This window comes from Aquarana catesbeiana, linkage group LG11 (genome assembly GCF_042186555.1).
Source record: "Aquarana catesbeiana isolate 2022-GZ linkage group LG11, ASM4218655v1, whole genome shotgun sequence".
In the NCBI taxonomy this organism is placed as follows: domain Eukaryota; kingdom Metazoa; phylum Chordata; class Amphibia; order Anura; family Ranidae; genus Aquarana; species Aquarana catesbeiana.
Genome location: NC_133334.1, coordinates 149907852 through 149916940, shown reverse-complemented (window position 1 = coordinate 149916940; position 9089 = coordinate 149907852). Strand labels below are relative to the sequence as shown.

Genomic DNA, 9089 nt, shown 5'->3' with positions numbered 1-9089 from the left:
ATATACATCAAATTATTATCTATATGAATACATTTATAATTCTTGTATATTCAATGAATTCTTATTTGTCTAGGAAAAACACATGCTATATGTATATTTTTATGCAGATATAGTCACGATTTATACATCTTTCATAACAATGATTGATTGATGATTGGTATCTTAAAACAATTCTTATTTCTAATTTGTTCTACATCAAAACATTATATTTTTACCTTATGACAGAATTATCATTGGGTAAGTAGACACTAAAATTCATAATTGTATCTATGCCCTGGAATATAATATATAATTTGAATTACTTATATTCATATGTATTTTAAAATATCACTGAATAGACAGAATTCTGATGTTTCTCAGAAATGTTTGAAGTGAACTTTGGACAGGCTCTACTTGTTTTTAGATAGAGTCCTCACAATACGTTTACTTAAAGACTTCATAATGGTTTGTCTCACCTGGGAAAACAATGGCGCTTGCTGGGTTTCCCCAGCTTTATTGTTGCTTCAAAGGTTCTCAAATGAATCCTGCTTAGAGATCATAAAATATACTTTTTGATCAGACAACCTATTTACAGATCTCTAACTGAGTGATAAGAACACAATGGGGTTTATTTACTAAAGCTGTGGGGCAAGAGTAGAAGGCTTTCAGGACTCCACCCAAGGCCAAAACTCCACTTTTTAACGATGGTGAAAACATAAGACCAGGAGACAGTGTCAAATGCCTTTTGAATATCTATTGATAAGAGAATTCCCTCTTGAGGGGTGTCACCATCCCAACCCAATTTCATAAGGGAAATTACATCAACACCCCTCTTTATCTGGTTTGGACCCTGCCTTTTAGGTATAAAGCCTACCTAGTCTTTGTGAACGTATGAACCAAAAAATGATGCTCGTCGGTTTGATTTTTGTTATAATTTTCAGGTCATTATTGATAAATAGAATTGGTCCAACTTCACTAGGATCTTAACCAGGCTTGGGAATCACTGAAATATAAGCAAGGTTAGATCCAGGTCTAAATGTATACCACTTCTTAGAAAGTTGAAGAACCGGACCAGATAAGGGGAGAGGATATTAATGAACGTCTTGTAGTAGCAGGTCGAGAAGCCATCCGGACCTGGGGCTGAGCCACTACGTAGGTCTTTAATAACACTCCGAACTTCAGTCTCTGTGATAGAAGATTCTAGGGTGGAATGGTGGTTGTCTTTGAGTTTAGGGAGGAGAATCTCCTCTAGAAAGGCCTCCAATTTGTGAGGGTCATCAGCTTGTTCTCAAGAGTAGAGTTTAGAGAATAATGAATGGAAGGCTTTTAAGATTTGTTTAGGGTTTTGAGAGAGAACCTGAATAAGTTTCTCTCTGCCTCATGCGCTCCCCATAGTTAACCCAGGGATATGTTGTCTACATTGTTAAAGAAGAAGTACTCTCGGAGTTCTTTCTCTAACAACTTTTGAGGTGGGGAATCCCTTCCACAGATTTATCTAGTAATTGATCACCTACCCCTCAAAATGGGGGGTAAGTGAGTGTAACATTGTTGAAAATAAGGTGGCTTGACCCTGGTTTGGGGCATAAAATGATATAAAGGTGTAAAGATAGCCGTTGATATGGCCTTTGACTAGAATGTAACGACCCTCTCCATATTTAATGGTTTGGGAATGAGTAAATGAGAACTATTTAGAAAAAAAGTATGGCCATCCCTCTATAATTAACAACTGAATTGGCAAGGTAGAAAATTGGAAATTTATGGTGGAGAAATGAAGGGTTATAACTCCCAGGGAAATTAGTCTCTTGAAGCAGAATGCCCCGTGAATTGTAATATTGGAAAGCCTTGATCTCTTAATCTGAGATTTAAGCCCTTGTGTATTGTGAGAAGCAACTCGGAGACTCGTATTTGTAGGTGTGGAATTAGTCATGGACAGGAGGATAAGAAAGCGCCATTATATAGAGGGCACATACCCAATTAACCATAGAAGGGACCTCGAGGAAGTTATTCCGGTAAGGCACTATATCCAAAATGTTAAGGATTTGTTGAGTTTTCTGCTTAGGCATCTGATAGAGGGGGGAGAGAAAAAAGTGAGTAAAGAGACGAAGAGAGAAAGGAAAAGAAAGGAAAAAAATAGGGAGTTCAGAACTAAAGTCATTCTGTGTTCCCTAAATTCGGGACAGGACCTGCCAAGTCCTGCTTGTAATCCCAAAAAATAAGGGGTCGTGTGTAAGGGCAACCTAAGATGTAGGTCCCTTTCCTGATGTTAACAGAGGTTAACAGTACCTCTGAGTCACATAAGGAGGAGGTGCGAGATAAACCGGTCTGGCTGAAAGACCCCAAGGCCATATTCAACATTTGTGATATACAGTATCTCACAAAAGTGACTACACCTCTCACATTTTTGTAAATATTTTATTATATTTTTTCATGTATTAACACTGAAGAAATGACACTTTGCTACAATGTAAATTAGTGAGTGTACAGCTTGTATAACAGTGTACAATGTCTAAACTGCTGGCAACAAAAGTGAGTACACCTCTAAGTGAAAATGTCCAAATTGGGCCCGAAGTGTTCATGTTTTGTGTGACCACCATTATTTTCCAGCACAGCCTTAACCCTCTTGGGCATGGAGTTCACCAGTGCTTCACAGGTTGCCACTGGAGTCCTCTTCCACTCCTCCATGATGACATCACAGAGCTGGTGGATGTTAGAGACCTTGCGCTCCTCCACCTTTTTTTTGAGGATGCCCCACAGATTGGGGCAAAATTGGGGCTTGGAGACGGCTTATCTGTCTATATTCAAGCACCGCACCTGGCTCCATTCACTTCTTTGACACCAAAGGTTTCGGGGGGAGGCAGGTTCATGACCTTGGGATTTTTCTGCAGTCACTGACTGCTGTTGTACTGTCTGTGTAGATGGTCCTTGTTTAGCACCAACTGCAGCACTGGCCTTTGGCTGTGAAGATACAGGTGTGGTGTTTATCAAGGGTTTATGTGGAACAGTGTTAGTCTGCGGCGTTCTGATTCGGGGGGACAGTATGACCTTGGTGATGAGGCATCAGACGTCAAAGGCATGGGTGACTGATTTGATTTTGTCATTTGTGCTGACAGCTGTGCAACTTGGGAGATTAGAGAAGTAATGTTGAAAGCAGAGGACCCAGCGGTGATGATCTTGTGAAGCATTGACTGTAAAGAGGCTTGTGTCACAGCAGCTGTAAGAACTTCATTAATTTTGGATATATCCACATTAGAATTATGAAGTTGCAGAGTGGCTTACAAGGCAGGGAGCAGCTGTCGCAGGAGGTTTGGGTCGGGCAGTATCGGAGGAATCGGTGATTGTGGCACTGGTGACACAGGAACTGTAGAAGATGTTTTATCAGAAACAGAGTCTTTTCTGTCAGATTTCTGTGCTGGGATTGAAGATGTGGGGATAGGCAGTTTTGTCAATGTTGGTGCTCCATTTGCATCAAATGACTTCTTTGGAGGAGGATGATCAGGCTGTACTGTAAAAGTAGAAGTGGGAACACTGCTTGTGGCAGCAGATGGGTGAACCACAGGTTTAATAGATGCTGCACTGAGGCTGCACTGCTGTGTGTCTCTGTTCTGGGCAGTCTGTAGTCTCTGTCATTGTGCCGGCTTGTCTGAGACAAAATGTTCTGTGGAAGCATGCCACTGGCATAACTGGAATGTTTCTCATCCACCGTAGCTGTGGCTTGCATTGCTTCTCTTCTGTAGTCTCGGTCTTTGGGGAAACTATTAACTGCCACTTTACTGGACTCCTTCTGGCGTTGTTCCCTTTCCAACCACTCGATTTCTCCCACTGGGATACTTCTGTTCTGAAGTTATAATATTATTTTTTGCCTGAGGAACTGATATGCTCTGACCAATTATCTGCTGTCTCTAAAGCAAAATCGGATGTCTTGCTTGGAGTAGAAGAATGTGAATTTGAGCTATGAAGAGCACTGTGGTTATGGGAATTATCTTGTGGAGAAAAGCTGGTCCCTGCATCTCTCTCTCAGACCCTGTGAACGTGCATACTCTTGGCCTTCCCATTGTCCAGCACTGTCGGCATATTTTTCAGGGCTGTCTGATCTTCGCATCTTGTTTGAGGGGAAATGGATCTGCATTTCGTCATGATGGTGATCACCACTGCTTGGGTGTTTCTTTGATGAATATTTGAGAATCTGGTAGGGTTGGGAGTCCCTTCAGTCGTGACAGCATCAGTGCTGTGTGTGAGTGGGTTGTGGAGATGGGGAGAGTGCGGTTGAAAAGTGAACCCCGGCGGGTGAGTGGGTGCGGCTCAGGCACTGTGGAATATGTGTGATATATAGCACAAAAATAGTATTATGAGGGGGAGAACCAGCACTTGCCGGGGAACAAGGCCTTATGCTAGCAATCTTCTCCAAAAGGTAAAATTGTAAAGTGAAACCGATCGGACTATCCAACAGGGTCACATCAATGAGCTAGATAGGGTAAAATGTGGTAGGGGCACAAACTGTCATAATAAACTAATTTAAGTAAATTATCCAACAGATCAGGGAGAAGCTCTGAAAGTAAAAATTGCCCAATGGGCAAATCTAAGTACAGGGGGTTCAGTGAAGAACTACAGCAAGGGTAGTATGTTCTTCAACACAACAGGGTTCCAGAGAAGATCTTCCAAGGAGCCACCCACAGTAGATCCCATCATGGGGTGTTAGAGTCTGGTTGCCACTTTGGTTTTTGTTTTTTCAAAACTGGGGTCAGGGGACTGCCCAGAAGAGACCTCTTAGAGGATTAGGATCACCAAAAGGGGTTTTAGGGATCTCCGCCGTTGAATTATAGTGGGAGATAAATCTGCAAAAACTTGTAGGAAATTACACTGGATAGAGAGATTTTCAGAGTCACAGGATCTTCTCTTTTTTTTCACTGCAAAGAAATGTGGCTTTACCACAATATCACTGGGTAGCCAGTCTTGATGAGGGGGCTGTAAGGCTCTATGGGCTCTGTCCAGCTCAAGCCTATGATCAGGAATGTCTGGTATGATGTCCTTGATAAAGAATTTGACAGACTCTTGAACATCCAAGATCGATTCGGGTAAACCCCTGATACGGAAATTATACCGCCTGCTCCTGTTTTCAAAGTCATCAATTTTGGAGAGCGCAGTGTCTAGTTGGTCCTGAAGTGTTTTTATACATGCTGTATTTTGGTTAGCCCATGCAGTAGTGTGATCCACCGCTTGCCCAATGGGATCTATACAAGCACCCGGGCTTTGCAAGTCTGCCTTGATTGTGGATGTTATTTGTGCAGCATTTTGAGCCAGTCCAGTTGCTAGCATTTCAGAAAATCTGGTAAGAATGTGAGCCATGTCAGGGAGGTGGCCTTGGGATAGTGGGAGGGACTATTGATCATGGGGGTACTTAGGAGTTCCTCCATAGTCCTGCCCACGAGGGATACAATGGAGGGAGGGAAGATCGCATGGCAAAAGTGGTTACTCACTACTCCTGTGAGTAGTTGGGAGGCCGCATGAGTCCTGTTGAGCTGGAGGAGGGTCCGCTATGGATTCGGCCTCCCCTGTGTCTCTGCGTGGAGGAGCTATGGTTGCCATCTTGGAAGGCCCCGGGGCCTGTGTGCTGAAGCTCAGTTGGCAGTGTACCTCTTTCATAGGCTGATCCCTCAGCATGTGAGCAGATGCTCCAGAATGTCCGGTGTTTGAGCGGGTGAGTAGGAGAGGGGCCACTAATGTTTGCTAACAGGGAGACCTCTAATCAGCCAGAGTGTGTTGGAGCTCCAGAGTTAGAGCGTCATCCCAGAAGCCCCGAGCTTGCGCACTGGCTTTTTTTTTTTTTTTTTTTTACAGTAAAATACTTTTGTTCTGCATCTTGATGCAAAAGCAACAGTTTTCTCTTGCCTGTCTACACAACACTGGGTAGGGACTGCACCCAGGTCATAGTCTGAAGCATTTGTAGTAACAATAGTAGTTAGAGAAGAATATTAATTAATACAGAGTATTGCTTTCAATTGCTCAAAAATGTAGGCATAATTTGGAATACATTTAGAATATCATACAGTAAGATATAAGAAAGCATATAAGGTCAGCTTTCACATGCTCAGAATTGTGTTTTAAGGCATGGTTCACACTAGTGCGATTTCAGATGGGAGTTGAGTCACATATAATTGCATGAAAAGGAGAATTATATTGCTTTTAATTATGTTTGTTCACATTAAAGCAACTCAGCACAGATCGATTTTGGAAAAGGTTCCTGTACTTTGATGGTATTCCAGTGCGATGTTGGCCCCATAGAATATAAAAACCTTCTCAAACTTGCATCCAAGTTGCATCCTAGTAGCACTACATAATCACACTGAAAGTCAGATCAAATTAATATCGCAGGAGGGTGTACCTAACCTAATAGTCCCTTTTTTCATCTGTGACCCTGAAATAAAAGCTGAGTCCTACAGGTTCAATGTGATTTAAATCATTTTTAAGGTATTTGTCATGTAGATCCAGAGTTGGACCATATACAATTATGTTATCTAGATAGCACTGTACACCAACTAGGTTACTGGGGATTGAAAACCTCAGTCTTTGATGGCCATTGGACAAGGAAGTGAATCCACATAGTACATGCTTAAAGCCTAATTGCTGGTGTGGCAGTTTTACATATTTACATTGGTTCAGCTAGGACCAATATAAGTATGTACTGTATGTGACATACCTGTGGGATCCCCATGGATTCTAGAAATCACTGTGGAAGGTACTGCTACTATCAGGGCCGTAGATAATTTTTTGTTCTGGGGGGTTCAGCAGCAGGTACCAAGTGGTTAAGTTGCAGGGGGGTGTCGCGGGGAACCAAGAAGCGCTGTGTGGGACTATGGAGCATGCACTGTGTGCCCCCATAGCAAGCAGCTTTCTATGGTGGCGCCTAGAAAAGAGGAGGATCAGGGTTCACTCTGTGCAAAACCATTACACAGAGCAGGTGAATATAACATGTTTGTTATTTGAATTAAAAAAATTGCCTTTGGTAACACTTTAATCCTATTGGCACCCCTACACTGCACTATGCGGTTTCTTTGCGGCTGTGTTTTTAGAAAAGGTGTAAGGACATTTTCCCTACATTTCCTGCAGGGACAGCAGCCCATTCCCATGCAAATGCAGGCCTATACGCAATACTGACTGCTGTGTTGTGCTACCTGTTGTAGCAGTGCTGGCGCCATAAGAGGCGAACACCACAAACCCCCTGTTATCTATGTGCCTGGCTACTATAGAGCTTGCCCCTGTTGCATTGCTGCACTGCTGCTTACGAAATACAGGAAGGTGTCTGCTCAGCACAGGCATCATTCAGTGAATACATTCTATTGTCTTGAAGGCTAAGTTCACCTTTTGTAAAAAAATTATAAAATGCACATGATTTTGCATGTAAAAAGATGTGTATTTATTATTTTTCACACTGCAGCCTGCAACGCATTTCACCCACGGTCAGTTGATCATGGGTGCAATGCCAGGCTCCTGCTGACACTCAGAACAGCTGTCTGCCTATACCTCCATAAGGGAAAAGAGTTCTGGAAGAGCAGGAAGACTCAATGAACTAAAAGGGGAGTCACCAGTGTCTTCACTGTTGAGAACTACAAACCATCTGTTGTGATGGCATACAGGACTTGTGGTTCATTTGTGAATAAATGTCACAGCTGTGTGGGCAAACCCCTGCATGGCCGCTCTATTTTTAAAATGTGACAGAGGATCCCCCACCTACTGTTATGGTGAAGGGGTGGTGGTGAGGTGCAGGGGACTGATCCAAATACAGGTGTAACATATAGCATGGTACAAAAGGTAGACTTATATTTTAATGAATGCAAAGTGTTCTCTGACTGGATGAGGTGGAGATTGTGATGTTGAGAAAATGCAAAGTGTTTCCTGAATAGAGTTCATGCCGAGTGAGCGACCACCTGGCTTTATGGACTCAGAAGCTAGAGAAGACCACTGTAATTGCAGTGCCTACTATAGTGATTTCCAGCTTTCATCAGGGATTCCACAAGTACGACACATACATACTCACATTAACCAAACTGGAGTAATGTAACTACAGTTCCTTGAAAAAGTATTCATACGAATGAAACCTATGAAATTCTCCACATTTTGTCATGTTACAACAAAAAACTTAAATGTATTTCGTTGGGATTTTATGTGATAGATCAACACAAAGTGGCACATAATTGTGAAGTAGAAGGAAAATGATAAATAGTTTTCAAATTTTTTACAAATAAATATGTGAAAAGTGTGCCATGCATTTGTATTCAGCCCTGTTTACTTTGATAACCCTAACTAAAATTGTGTAATTTAATCTCAGTATAAATATAGCTTTTCTGTGAAGCCCTCAGAGGTTTGTTAGAGAACCTTAGTGAACAAACAACATCATGAAGGCCAAGGAACACACCAGATAGGTCAGGGATAACGTTGTGGAGAAGTTTAAAGCAGGGTTAGGTTTTACAAAATATCCTAAGCTTTAAACATCTCATGGATGCACTGTTTAATCCATCATCCGAAAATGGAAAGAGTATGGAACAACTACAAACCTACCAAGACATGACCATCCACCTAAACTGACAGGCTGGGCAAAGAGAGCATTAATCAGAGAAGCAGTCAAGAGGCCCATGGTAACTCTGGATAAGCTGCAGAGATCCACAGCTCAGGTGAGAGAATCTGTCCACAGGACAACTATTAGTCATACACTCCACAAATCTGGCCTTTATGGAAGAGTGGCAAGAAGAAAGCCATTGTTGAAAGAAAGCTATAAGAAGTCCTGTTTCAGTTTGTGAGAAGCCATGTGGGGGACACAGCAAACATGTGGAAGAAGGTAATCTGGTCAGATGAGACCAAAATTGAACTTTTTGTCCTAGACGCAAAATGCTATGTGTGGCAGAAAACTAACACTGTACATCACTCTGAACACACCATCCATACTGTGGTGGCAGCAGCATATTGTGGGGATGTTTTTCTTCAGCGGGGATAGAGAAGCTGGTCAGAGTTGATGAGAAGATGGATGGAGCCAAATACAGGGCAATCTTAGAAGAAAACCTGTTATGACGCGTACACACGATCGGACTTCTTGTCGGAAAAAGATATGACGGCTTTTC

At 42.3% G+C, this 9089-nt stretch overlaps 1 pseudogene; it reads right to left on the bottom strand.

Moving 5' to 3' along the window:
• Window positions 1–2763: 2763 nt before the first annotated feature.
• Window positions 2764–4105, bottom strand: LOC141111724 (WW domain-containing adapter protein with coiled-coil pseudogene; annotated as a pseudogene).
• Window positions 4106–9089: the final 4984 nt, after the last annotated feature.